Source organism: Poecilia mexicana, unplaced genomic scaffold (genome assembly GCF_051168715.1).
Source record: "Poecilia mexicana isolate PSO_F unplaced genomic scaffold, ASM5116871v1 scaffold_12, whole genome shotgun sequence".
Lineage (NCBI taxonomy): Eukaryota > Metazoa > Chordata > Actinopteri > Cyprinodontiformes > Poeciliidae > Poecilia > Poecilia mexicana.
The window spans coordinates 28249895-28264834 of NW_028263381.1; the positions used below are offsets into that span (position 1 = coordinate 28249895).

Genomic DNA, 14940 nt, shown 5'->3' on the forward strand with positions numbered 1-14940 from the left:
CGCCCCGGACCTGAGCTCCAAGAGATTTTTTCAGGGCCCGACACACTCCCAGACATAGGGCAGCACCGACCCATGTCGACTTATGGCGAACCGGTTCTACAGAACCGGGCCGCTCCAGGCGCCGACGGACCCCGGGCTTTCGTAACCGGGAACCCGCCCGACCTACGCTCCGAACCCCGCGTCTCTGGGACCTCCGGGGACCCCGAACCCGACCCTACCGTCCCTTGGGGTTCCCTGTAGTTCTCGCCGCGGTCTGTCTTCAGAGTAACGCCTCCCGCTGGGTCCCTACCTCGGGGGAACCGTCGCCCGACCGCCCGGAGGGCGGCCGGGCGGCGGGACGCCCGCCTGGGCCCCTCCTAGCCGCCCGTGACCTCTGGAGCTTGACCTTTCGGGCCTGCAGGCCCGCGACATCCGGCAGCACCACCTTCGGCTCCCTTGTGGCGGCCCTATAGCTCCTCAACCAAAGGCTTCCGGATGGCAAAAGCGCTCCCCTTTTATTCCCGGGAACCTCCCCCACCGGCCCAAAGGCCACCCGCCCCGGACCCGAGCTCCAAAAGATTTTTTCAGGGCCCGACACACTCCCAGACATAGGGCAGCACCGACCCATGTCGACTTATGGCGAACCGGTTCTACAGAACCGGGCCGCTCCAGGCGCCGACGGACCCCGGGCTTTTGTAACCGGGAACCCGCCCGACCTACGCTCCGAACCCCGCGTCTCTGGGACCTCCGGGGACCCCGAACCCGACCCTACCGTCCCTTGGGGTTCCCTGTAGTTCTCGCCGCGGTCTGTCTTCAGATTAACGCCTCCCGCTGGGTCCCTACCTCGGGGGAACCGTCGCCCGACCGCCCGGAGGGCGGCCGGGCGGCGGGACGCCCGCCTGGGCCCCTCCTAGCCGCCCGTGACCTCTGGAGCTTGACCTTTCGGGCCTGCAGGCCCGCGACATCCGGCAGCACCACCTTCGGCTCCCTTGTGGCGGCCCTATAGCTCCTCAACCAAAGGCTTCCGGATGGCAAAAGCGCTCCCCTTTTATTCCCGGGAACCTCCCCCACCGGCCCAAAGGCCACCCGCCCCGGACCCGAGCTCCAAAAGATTTTTTCAGGGCCCGACACACTCCCAGACATAGGGCAGCACCGACCCATGTCGACTTATGGCGAACCGGTTCTACAGAACCGGGCCGCTCCAGGCGCCGACGGACCCCGGGCTTTTGTAACCGGGAACCCGCCCGACCTACGCTCCGAACCCCGCGTCTCTGGGACCTCCGGGGACCCCGAACCCGACCCTACCGTCCCTTGGGGTTCCCTGTAGTTCTCGCCGCGGTCTGTCTTCAGATTAACGCCTCCCGCTGGGTCCCTACCTCGGGGGAACCGTCGCCCGACCGCCCGGAGGGCGGCCGGGCGGCGGGACGCCCGCCTGGGCCCCTCCTAGCCGCCCGTGACCTCTGGAGCTTGACCTTTCGGGCCTGCAGGCCCACGACATCCGGCAGCACCACCTTCGGCTCCCTTGTGGCGGCCCTATAGCTCCTCAACCAAAGGCTTCCGGATGGCAAAAGCGCTCCCCTTTTATTCCCGGGACACTCCCCCACCGGCCCAAAGGCCACCCGCCCCGGACCCGAGCTCCAAAAGATTTTTTCAGGGCCCGACACACTCCCAGACATAGGGCAGCACCGACCCATGTCGACTTATGGCGAACCGGTTCTACAGAACCGGGCCGCTCCAGGCGCCGACGGACCCCGGGCTTTTGTAACCGGGAACCCGCCCGACCTACGCTCCGAACCCCGCGTCTCTGGGACCTCCGGGGACCCCGAACCCGACCCTACCGTCCCTTGGGGTTCCCTGTAGTTCTCGCCGCGGTCTGTCTTCAGAGTAACGCCTCCCGCTGGGTCCCTACCTCGGGGGAACCGTCGCCCGACCGCCCGGAGGGCGGCCGGGCGGCGGGACGCCCGCCTGGGCCCCTCCTAGCCGCCCGTGACCTCTGGAGCTTGACCTTTCGGGCCTGCAGGCCCGCGACATCCGGCAGCACCACCTTCGGCTCCCTCGTGGCGGCCCTATAGCTCCTTAACCAAAGGCTTCCGGATGGCAAAAGCGCTCCCCTTTTATTCCCGGGACACTCCCCCACCGGCCCAAAGGCCACCCGCCCCGGACCCGAGCTCCAAAAGAGTTTTGAGGGGCCCCAAACACTCCCAGACATAGGGCAGCACCGACCCATGTCGACTTATGGCTGCAACCGTCAACCCACGAGGTCACGGATCGACCCCCCAACCCGTGCTTCTTCAAATAACCAAATGTCACCCACACCTCCATCCCGTCGCCCGGTCAAAGGGCCGACGGAAACAAGTCAAGGCAGAGTTAAAAACAAAACTTCAGCTAGAGGAACTCGTACACAATTCCTGTGAAAATGAGAGCCGGACTGAAAGCGCTGTTGTACCCTGCCCCCGTCAGACATAGGGCAGCACCGACCCATGTCGACTTATGGCTGCAACCACCCACCCACGGGGTCACGGATCGACCCCAAACACGTATTTCTTCAAATAACCAAATGCCCCCATGTGGCTAAAGTGCTTCCTCAGGGCAAAGGTCACCCCCCCGCATCGCTTCCGACCCCCCCAGACCTCCATCCCGCATTTGGAAACGCTTTCCCCATTCGCCTGACTCCGCGTGTCAGGAATGAGCCCAAACGGCATCACCCCCGAACTCAGAGAAACCCTCTCCACAGTACAACACCCGGACCCTTCAAAAACCAATACAAGAGCGCCCCCAAGTGTGTCTGGCACGACACTGCCCGTCCGCCCGAATGGCTAAAACTGATCCCCAATTCCCCATTCAAATGCTGCACCGTGGCCAACATGGACCTCATAGCCCCTAGGCAGCATTTTTCGGCATGGCGTGGCATTTTCAATTATAACCTCCGGACACATGGGAGCCCTGGGTCTACCCCTAACCCTAACCCTAACCCTACCCTAACCCTTACCCTAACCCTAACCCTAACCCTAACCCTACCCTACCCTAACCCTACCCTACCCTTACCCTAACCCTAACGTTAAACCCCTAACGTTAAACCCCTAACGTTAAACCCCTAACGTTAAACCCCTAACGTTAAACCCCTAACGTTAAACCCCTAACGTTAAACCCCTAACGTTAAACCCCTAACGTTAAACCCCTAACGTTAAACCCCTAACGTTAAACCCCTAACGTTAAACCCCTAACGTTAAACCCCTAACGTTAAACCCCTAACGTTAAACCCCTAACGTTAAACCCCTAACGTTAAACCCCTAACGTTAAACCCCTAACGTTAAACCCCTAACGTTAAACCCCTAACGTTAAACCCCTAACGTTAAACCCCTAACGTTAAACCCCTAACGTTAAACCCCTAACGTTAAACCCCTAACGTTAAACCCCTAACGTTAAACCCCTAACGTTAAACCCCTAACGTTAGGTTTTCCCCAGTTGGACTATTCCTTAAAAATATTTAAATGCATTTATATCACTATTTTTGCACTTGACATGTTGAAATGTGTGAACTGATAATGTGAAAATTCAGTCTTATACCATGTGAAGATTTACAACACTAAAAAAGTTGAATGAACTGCCATTTTATTAATTTAGATTAAAGGGACCAAGTGCAAATTTATGTGGACCTTGTCCTATGACTTCACATCCACATTTTTTGGAAATCAGCACATGAGGTAATTTTACTGTCACATGTTAGTGGCAAACAAAATACAGGTTACAGAAAAATATCTTATCTAAATTATACTCCAGTAAAAATACATTTGCTATTTTTTTAAGATGTAAAAAAGTGTTTAATGTGATAACATCTTACAAAATGTAACTATTTTAATCATTTACTATGCTTCTTCAAATTATTTACCAATGTGGATATAAGTACATAGTTAAATTTTGTTGAACATGTTAAGAAATTACACATTTTACTACCTGTTGCTTGTTATCTCATCTACCCAGGTCTGATAATGTCGTGTGTGTGAAAGTGAAACAGAAAAAAGTAACCAATTTCAAAATAAGAATTTTATTAAGAATAAAGTGCATGAAATTACAACAGCTCAACATAAGAAACCAAAGCCACAAAATAAATTCTTTGCAAAATACAAAAATCTGAAGATGCACCTATAGAAACCACTGCGTGATAGTTAAAGTTCCACCCCAGTGATCTGACTAGCTGTTTAAGCTCAACTTTTTATGAAGGCGTTTCTACTTTTTGGTGTGTTCTAACACAAAGTTTAGAGGTGGTCTGAAATGGCCCGTAATGACATGTTGCTGTTTGCACAACAGAGAACATGCAGGCGTTACCAAGGCTAAGGATAAATTCATCGCTGTCTAATCCTTCCTGCATTTTCCCAAGGCAGGAACAATAGATGGGTTCATTTTCATACAGAAACATTTTACTAAAGAAAATGGGAACAAAGTTTATCAACTATCCATGTTTTTATTTAAAATTGCCTCAAAACTGGTTCCCAAATCACACAGAGCTCTCCTGAACGCTGAAATGACCCAGTGCATCTATATGCAGATTTTGATTATAAAAATAGCACGTTTCATACAATATTTTCTAAATCTTATATGACCAGTTTCAATACCAAAACACCCTTTCTGATTAGTTTTCTACTTTGGTTTTAATGAAGTAAAACATGTTCAGATGAATATATGAAGTACACTCAAGAATGTGATCTACTGAAAGCTTAATGATCAAACTAAATTTAATGAAATTGGGATCATTATAAGAAAAGTGTTCTGCTGATTAAGTTATACATTGATTAAACTGAGTAAATCTAACCGAAATTGAGGTCTATTTTTTAGAATCCTATGGTTTCAGGATCAGTGTAATATTTTAAAATGTGCTAAAGTTAAAGCTAGAATTAAAACTTGCATAATTAAACTATTTCCAATAATGTCCAGTTATGATAACTGAGAATTAGTTTAGTAGAAAATGTTAGGGTATTATTAATGTCAAAAAATGAGAATGAAATTAGATTGTGTGATGGTTTTAGTAGTTTACTCTTGTACAACAACTATAGCATGTTTCATGGATAAATCTACAAAAAAAATTTACAGGGAATTTTTTCAGAGCACTACTCTGAAAAGAGATGGGGTTACTGGGATTAAATGGGTGTGATTCTCAAAGGTTGAAGATCTAGAATCTGGGTTTGGAAGGTTTGGTGATGAGTCATCTGTCTCAGACTGCAGCCAAGGTTCATTTACATCTACCAAACGTGGAGAATGCATTAAAATAAAATTGATGTAGGTTACTACTGTAAGAATCAGTTTGATGAAGATACCAACTAAAGGGTTGGGGGAGCTTCCACAGCCCAAGTTACACCAAGTATTGATATATATATACTTGATGAAATGGTATTGTAATGTGCCACTACCAATGATGTCTACTGTTCATGCAAGAGATCCAGATGATACCTAACAAAGATGTCAAACTGAAAGTGTCCCATCTCACAACCAATTATTGTCCATATATAAAACGCCAAGATGGATGTAGCTGATCTTATGATGAGTTGCGACCACACAAGTGGCAAGAAATGGACTTTGATGGTACCAATTACAGATTTGGATTTGGCCAATAGCTGGCTATTGTACTGTAAAGACCTCTGTGTGGCACACCAAGAAGCATGTCCTGCAGTTTTGCAGGGAAGTAGGAAAAATTGTCTCAACTTAGCTTGATGATAACTGACTTAAAAGAGTGGGAATTGGACCTAGACATTTTACTCCAATGGATAAAGCACCAAGTGAAGGCATTGCTCCATGCCTCAGTCCATGGAACGGCTAATGCCCATATGCCAAAGGCAGCAAACTTGAAAAATGCAATGCAGAATAGAAGTGTCATGAATTGGATTGAGGTGCGGTGAGGAAGATGTCGTGGGACCAGGTTGATAGATGAAAAAAATTGATTTTAATGAAAAAGCTATCCATAATGGTTCCAAAACACAGGCAGCACAAATGAGCGGACAGTAAAGTTCTCACACTGGTAGCACTGGCTAATAAGGAACATGGACTGACTGGAACTACAACTTAGACAAGGACCTGACAACAAAGAGTACAGGTGGGTTTAAATAAAGAGGGGATAATCAGGGAATGAGACACACCTGGGAACAATAAAGGTGAGGACAGGACAACATGGAGACTCACTAGAGAAATAAACCCAACATAAAAAAATAAAATCCAACAAAAAGCACAACAAAACAAATTGAGTGCAGTTTTATTTGCAAGGTGCTCTGCTTACAGGCAGATTGCAATTGTTACAAAGCTGTTTACAGATTACTGTAAGAATGATCCCATAAGGGGAAAATAGTTTGAAGTACATTAAGACTGAATTAAATGTTTCAAATATCATAACATTCAAAAATTTAAATGAACTGTTTAGAACAGCAGCAATGCAATTTACTTTGAGGGATTTTACTTTAGGGACTTATGTTTTCCCATACCTGTCAGTAGTACTTTGAATGGGACACATTGCTGAAACAGTCACTACTGTTTATCATTTTGTTTCTGAACTCAGAAATGATACTAATGTGAAGAGAAACTAAAGGTTTTGGATTTAATTAATAAATTGTGAGAAAGTTGTCTGCAATTTAAATTGAGTGTCCTCATGTGGACATAATTTTTCTCAACTACATGTAAAACAAATTTTATATTTGGGCTGATTGGGACCTAATGATTGCAAAAATAAAAGGATTTAATAATACAAGACTTCAGGTCTTAGGAGGTTAAGGTTGTTTAGCAGACCTATAAGGTGAAGATTTCCTGAAATTAATCATTCCTTTTGCAGTTAGGAGTGGAGCTGTAAGATTGAAGACAGAATACCAGTTGGTGTGCATGTTGTGTGTGAGGCTATTCCTCATAGAAGACTGGACTGCATTTAAGACTCCTGAGTCCTAGAGTCACCTTTCCCACGTGCTGTTCCTATAGGTGGAACCTGGGAAGGCTGATACGTACCGCACCCCTGGTTTCAAAAACACGCTATCCGTTAACACCGCAAGGTGGAACTAGCATGCCCAAGAAGCAGAAGCGTTCTCCGTTGATTCTCTTTTGGTCTGGGTTGAGTGCCGATGGTCTGCTTGGTGGGGCACTGACTCACCTTTACCAAGCTAGCAAACATGAACTGTGTACCAGCAGATCTCCACAATGTTGTTACACCTCCCCATGCCACAGTGCCACCTAGAGGAATGAACAAAAGCAACCATAGGAAAGTATCACCACCCAGCCATCCTCCCAAGGAAGGAAGGAGAACCTGGACCAGCTACAGGAAGCTGCAGCCTTCCAGGTCTCCAGGCACCTGCTGGGATTCAGTATGAGTAAAGAGTCATTCTAGTGCCATCATACACCGCAAGACCTCTAGAATGATCAGTATTATGTGATCCAAAAAGGGTACATGACCACATTAACTTACCCAAAGCTGCCACCATGGGATGTGTCCTCTATGATCAGCAGGCAGCAGTTCAAGAAAATGCACCCCGTTCTGAGTCATGGTGCCGATTTTCTACATGTTTCCAAGTTCATTCTAAGTCATCCAGTTCAATAGCTGAGCTCATTCTGATCACAACAGTATATGGTTTATTAAGGTTTGCAGCAAAAACAGTTGAACTACAAGCTAGAATTTGAAGCCCCACTATGCAATGCATTCTGGGAAATGCTGAAATGCTGACAGACATTTTAAAAGCCATTTCTGATGTTCAGAATGGCTTTTACACACATTTTTGTCACAAAGCAGAAGCTCAGAGATGAGATTTGAATCTGAGCTGTGATTTCTGTCTTAAAAACTGAGTTTGAAGAGAAATTAAATAAAATAAGACATAGTTAAGAGTAGACCCTTAAAACCAAAATCCAGTCTTTAGAGAAGCAAATCCTTCATCCAACAGAGGGTTAAAGATGGCATTTTAAAAGTGAAGTGTGATTTATTTTAAAAAATACACTAAAAAAACATAAAAATGGAATAAAATCTGGCTAAGTTGAAGTTAAAACCCAGCTCTATAGGACATTCCTAGCCAGACTGACTAGGGAGAAAAAATAATGGGAGTCTTTAGCTTGGACCACCAAACATGGTGGGCACCTGCAGAGGGTTGGAGGGGGCATAGATAACCAAGTTTGGTCAAAAGAGCACTTTTTTGGAGTTGTTTTGAGTGAGCAATTCTTCAAATGAATGGAGGTCAATGGCAGCTGTGTCAAGGGAAGGAGCCACACCGACAAAACATGGAGGGTATGTGAAGCCCCTTCAAGATATTCTTTGTCCCAAGATTGTCCCCCCTACCATTTTTTTGTTTATTTTGTCTGCTCTAATGTGCAAGTGAGTTTCATCCTATATTCCTAACCCTCCACTAGATGGCAGCATAGGACTGTCATTGAAAATGGAACTCTCCAAACATGCCCAACCCAGATCAAAACCTGATCAAATTAAACAGACCGACAAATATTAATAATTAAAAAAAATATATTTTATAACAAATTACAAATTTTATTATATTACAACACTGTGCATGATATTAAGTATACAAGATATCATGTTATTGTAATACACTGTAAGACCAATCACAGCCCATCTATTTGTAGAAGTATTTTTCATTTCTGTTTTCATGTATTTGTATATATTTTCAAAGTGTACCGTTCCATATTGTTTTATGATGCTACGCAGGGGGAGTGCCTTAAAACCCTTTCATTCATCCCTCCGCACTCTCTCTCCTCCAGCATGTACATGGGTTAGGGTTACCCTACCCTAGCTAAAGGAGATGAATACATTAAACACATCACCAAACACAAACATGGCGACCCCGAGATGAAATGCGCACACCTTGCTCAGCTTTAGGTCTCCGCTCTGAGCTTCCACAGGATGCAGGAATATTGCTTGTTTCCTATTCTGAAGATTGGAATTTTGATTGTGGAGTCCTTTTTCATTACGTTCTTTTATTTCCTTTTTAATTTCTCTATTTTCTAACTCAGTTTTTCTGACACAAAGCTTGATTCAGCCTTTATAGACCCTTTTCACATGACGTCAGACAACATCCGTTTTGACTCAATACAGTGTATCTTTAGTTCCGGTGTGTGCAGATATATCACTATTTGCAAACAGTTTTTCTTCATCAACATAATCTAAACTGGACAAATTCCTCGCTGATTGATACCAGTTTGACTACGAAGGTACATTTGTTTTTTTTCTAGCTGTTAGTTGATATGCTAGGATAGCAATAGTAATTTGTTAGCTGGCTAATATTACGTAGCCTTTCTGTTTTGGAAATAGAATGTATTTAGGCTCTAATCTTACTCAGATTTTTATAGTATAGACTGGGGTTGCCATCCGTCACGTAAAATGCATGATCACATTAACCCCTCCTCACTTATGCTAGTTTCACCACCTGCTAAGTAGCGACATTACCTGCAGCCACAAGTCCAAAACTTGACAGTTATGCAAAACACCCGCAACTCCATCACGTCCTGAGAAGTTAAAGACATGATCAAGACATGAGGAGGAAGACGCTGTGATAGATAGATAGATAGATAGATAGATAGATAGATAGATAGATAGATAGATAGATAGATAGATAGATAGATAGATATTAACGTTTCATTGGAGAAATGTGATGAGCTATCCATCCATCCATCCATCCATCTATATATATATATTAGCTCATTAACTTCACATTTCTCCAATGAATATTAATCAAATGTTATGATTAACATAGGAATAACAACTTTATATCCCTTTTAACAGGTTACACTTGATTCTGCTGTGGTGCCTGTGGAAATAAAGTGCATGAAGTTTGTGCTCAGCTGGGAAAGCCCTGTGGATCACATGGTGGGACTTCTGCTTCAAGCTGCTCACTAAAGTTTACCATTTCTTCTGTCATCCACCAGTTCACTGCAGACTGGCACCTGCCAAGGACCCTACATGGATGTCTTCTTAAGTTGTAAACCCTGAGTACATACTGTTGAAATAAAATTGATATGCTGTTGTAAATACATTTTCTCTATCAATGACTTAAATTATTAACTGTGGTAATTATGTTTGTGTAATGTAGTAACCATGTAGAGTGTTTAATATAATTATTAAATAGATGTTTTAAAGAAACAGCCACAAACCTTATGTCTTTGGTCCACAATAGCAGCTTTAATTGTAGCATTTCCTCTCCTCCACATACTTTGTTGCCAGATGTGTAAAATTTACAAAAAGAAGCAATTTAAATGTAAAAGTTGCACATATGTAGATTACTCAAGAGAAGCTATTTACAATCGTTTTTACAGAACTCTACACATCAATTCATTTATTAATCGATACATATAGATATTAATTACAGAATAGATACACAAAGATTTCATTTCTAACACAGCTGCAGTATTGAGTGTTCATCCAAGAAGTGTGACTTGCAGGAGCAGGGAGGCTCTGTACTGGTTTCTCCTTTTAAATCAAGAGGCCCATGATAGTTTAACGTTAGGCAGCAGATGTCCCACAGTTGATTGACTGAACCTGCCATGGACAGAGGAACAAGACCATCTCAGATATGGTAGGTTGTTAGGTAGGCTACTGCTGAGAAAGATGAACAAAACAATATGAGAAATTATGAATCACATCAGAATATGTAAATTATTTAGCATACTGCACTTAAATCAATATTTAAAATGCTTTTCTAAACAACAGTGTTGGAAGATGTCAGTGATTTTTGTGAAACTTTTAACAACACAGCACTGAAAGGCACTGTGGCTAAAGCTACTGTTAGCTGGTTTACTCTCCGATCGGAGGGTGTTTATTATATACACAGTCAGAGAATGTTGGATTGACAATGAGTAATGACGGATATCTAACACTTAAATGCTGTTTTATTAAAGTTGATAAATAAAGTGAATCTCTAAATGTTACAGCACTTACAGAGCGGTGGATATTTTTCTTAACTGTGGCTAAAGCTGCTGCTAGCTGGTTTATTCTCCGATGGGAGGCTGTTTATTTTATAAAAAGTCAGAGAATGGTGAGTTGACAATGAGTAATAACAGCTATCTAACACTTAAATGCTGTTATTATTAACCTTACCTTTTATTATATCCTTAAGATAATGAGTATCCATGAATTTTTCAGTAAGGTTTCCCGAGGCAAAATCACACCGGAAGTAAAGATACGGAAGTAAAGATACACCGCTTCGAGTTATGGCGGCCAATGTCTGACGTCACTGTGAAAAGGGTCTATTCTCACTTGTGAGCCCTGCCATGCTCTGGAACGGTTCAATAAGATCAGAACTACAAAGATGTCTGCGAGTTTTACCCAGTTACTTGATTGCTCCTCTGAAGGCTGAGTGCTGTCTTTAAAACTCCGTTTTTTAACAAAGCTCTTTTAATTCTTTGTTTGAAAACTCCTTTTCCTGATATGAAGCTTGATACAGCTTTTAATTTCACTTCTGAAAAAAAAAACCCAAGGTGCACTACTGATGATGTGTCCTTGAACTTTAATAAACTAATTTCAATTAAGTGCTTTTACAAAGATACTTAACTCGAGTTAAATTGAACTGTCATTACATGTTAAGCAGGATTGCTCCACAATAAACAAGAAATTTACTTCCACAATGTTAATGTATTTTATCCTGATATGGACCTTAATTCTGAAGGTTTGCACTGTTACTTTGATTATGCTGTTTAGGAAAAAGATCAGTCAGTTTAGGAGTTTTCAGGTTTTCTTTGGGTTTTATGGGGTTTTAAGAGACTCATGGCCACTCATCAATATGGATAGGTTACTCATTTACTTCGGTATGACCAGAGGATGGAGAAGCTGCGGACGGTGTGCTGCGCCCCATGCATTGCCTTTAGCTCCCCAGTTTCAACTGCACAGTCGTCAGACAAGATGGGGGGAGTCATCGAGAGAGCTTAAATACCAAACCCTAACCCATACCCTACTTCAAGGTGGTCAGGTGATATATACTGTGTGTGTGTGTATATATATATATATATATATATATATATATATATATATATATATATATATATATATATATATATATATATATATATATACTGCTCAAAAAAATAAAGGGAACACTCAAATAACACATCCTAGATCTGAATGAATGAAATATTTTCATTGAATACTTTGTTCTGTACAAAGTTGAATGTGCTGACAACAAAATCACACAAAAATCATCAATGGAAATCAAATTTATTAACCAATGGAGGCCTGGATTTGGAGCCACACACAAAATTAAAGTGAAATGTTCCCTTTATTTTTTTGAGCAGTATATATACATATATATATGTATATATATATATATATATATATATATATATATATATGAGCTGTACAGTCCCACAGTTGGTAGAGCTGTTGCCTTGCAGCTCAGAAATGTCTTGGTAGATGGTTGCATCTACTGGCTAGATAATGCACAATGGACTAGTGGATTTCGTGCCTCTCCTCGCCTCCTCCAGGCTCTGGGATCTTGATTTCAAAATGAAATGCAAAATTTACTTACTACCAAAAACTCATGATAGGACTTTGCTTCATCACCGCTCTGTAGGCTATAGTTTTTTTTTTTTTTTTTTCCAGATTTTGTCAACACAATTCAACACAATTTTCCATTAAGATGCTTGGATTAAAGCGTTTTGTGAAGAGTCAGCTTCCGTAGCAAAGGCTTAACCTTTGCTGCAATATCAATGACATCAGCCTTCCCCATTGATTATGATGGCCAGTATAACATCTTTGTCTTTAAAAGATTTTTATTGTTCTTCTGTCATATAGTCTTCAGAGAAAATCTATCTGAATGAATAGCAAAACCTCCAAAGTTTTTGTATTGTTTTAAAACAGTCAATTTTGTAGTGCTACTTTACAAATATTTGTCATGGTGGGCTTTACTGATTTTGCCCACATGCAAGAACACCACCGGAGACAAATGAACAATAATATAAAGTTTATTTACAAAGAATAAATGAGATGGGGATTGGGCCCTGGGACTGAACTGCTGCACATGGCACACTGAGGAGACAATGAGGAAGATGGTGAGTTCAAGGTTGTCGGAATTTAGATGATTTGTTGGCGGTAAGTTTTCTAACTTACTTGAGCTGTGTGGATCAACGGCGTGGGAGAAGCAATGTTGGTCCTAGGATTCTTTAAAGCCTCTGGGATTCTTTCTCCGTCGGGCTTGGGGATTTGACCAGCGAGGCTAAGCGGCTGGCAGAGGAGTGGGGAGCGGCGTTTGGAGGATGGACAGGTAGCCTTACACTTGAAGGCGGCAGTGAGTCGGTGGAACCATAGACATAATATAAGAATAGACGCCTCATGCACCACTCTCGCCTATTGTCGCTGACGAGATTTAGGGCGGCCATCTTGGAGCGGTACACCACTCCACTCAGCGTTATGTGTTTAGGAGGCACAATGACGTATCAGCGGATTTAATCAATCATAATACGCTTTTTTGCTACTGGAAACCATATTCAAACATCTATCAAAGCTACATTTATAAAGAATTGTATTTTTAAGTATGTTTTTAATACAAAGTTCAGCATATTTAAATATGTTTAGTGGCTATAACAATAGAATAGGAATGGAATATTCTGATATTGATGTATGATGAGCATATTACAAAGCACACAGCCGTTCATAATTTATTTAGTAATACCAATACATATTTATATAACTATACAAACGCAAAGAAATTAATGACACAAATACATAATGATTAATACTGAATACTATATGTATAGATATATTTATATGTTTTTCAGCCGACAAGTTCTAGCTTCAGAGTGATTCAGCAGCTGAGATTGAGTCCAAAATCTGATGCGAGATTCATCCGTGCTGCAGTGACTCCGTCTCTCTTTAAATATATCTCCCTCTTCTTTCTCACGTCGTGTCTTTAGGAAACCTTCAAAAGAAAAACGGAAGATTTGGGATGTATCTTACTTTTGACAGAGTGAAAGAATTACATATAAATAATAGTCTTTACCACCTGTTTAAACTTTGCTGGTGAATGTTATAACAATACGTTTTATAATGTTACATTGTTTCATTTCTAATATAGGCTCTTGTGTGACATAATCTAAGTCAATGTTAGAGAATAATAAATTTTTTTAGATTTACAGAATCTCAGTTAGCCTTCATAGCGGGGCTGAACCCCGTATTACACCAAGCACTGTAGCTAATATTAGCTGGTATCTCGCCGGTGGACATAAATACAGTAAAGTACAATTCTAATCACAAAATATACACAATAATATGTCCATCTTACTTGTGAAATGTTGCCCGTCAAGCCCTCACATTAATAGTCCATCGATCTGAACAACAATATCCCTCAGTGCTGAAGCATCTTATGCCGTTTTGGTTGAGCAAAGTAGGAGGGACGACCGCTCCAAGATGGCCGCCGTATTTCCCGCGCCAGAGCAGCCAATGCGGGGTCTACTCTTATATTATGTCTATGGGTGGAACGACCGGTCGGAACTCCAGAATGGCAGGCAGAAACAAGGATACAGGTGAGTCTGGGAGCTCGGGCATCGACGGGGTAATTTCCCCGTCGCGAGGAGTGAGCAGAAAATTTGGAACCAGATCCAGATTCTGAGGAATCCTGAGAAGAGCAAAAAAATCACAATGAGGTAAATGTTCTAATAGCAGGGGAAAAAGACAGATCACAAGGAGATAACTCGGAGCAAACTCTGAGGGGCTTAGAGGTACCATCAAAGGTTGACACTCTGGCGTCGAAGTACCGGCGTTCCACCTCTCTTAAGCTGCCGATAACGAGATGATTGATCCCCGGTGTGGGGATGACGTCATAGGCGGAGCCAACCACTCAGCCGCTGTTCTGTCAGCAGGATAGAATACGTGCAGTGAGTACGCATGCCCGCGCATGCGCATTAAGAAGTCCGACCGTCAGTGGAGTTGTCAGTTCAGCATACGCAACAAGTTATGACGAAAATAAGTCATTAAATTCTTTATAATATGATATAATATGATAACTAGATAGA

General features: G+C 42.9%; 1 long non-coding RNA gene across 1 annotated transcript; it reads right to left on the reverse strand.

Annotated features, from left to right (window-relative positions):
- Positions 1-12533: 12533 nt before the first annotated feature.
- On the reverse strand, positions 12534-14734 carry LOC148156314 (uncharacterized). The gene is made up of 3 exons (XR_015764794.1): positions 14651-14734; positions 14211-14543; positions 12534-13847 (listed from the first exon to the last, which is right to left on the reverse strand). It is a non-coding gene; the product is annotated as an uncharacterized LOC148156314 (long non-coding RNA).
- Between the last annotated feature and the right edge of the window lie 206 nt (positions 14735-14940).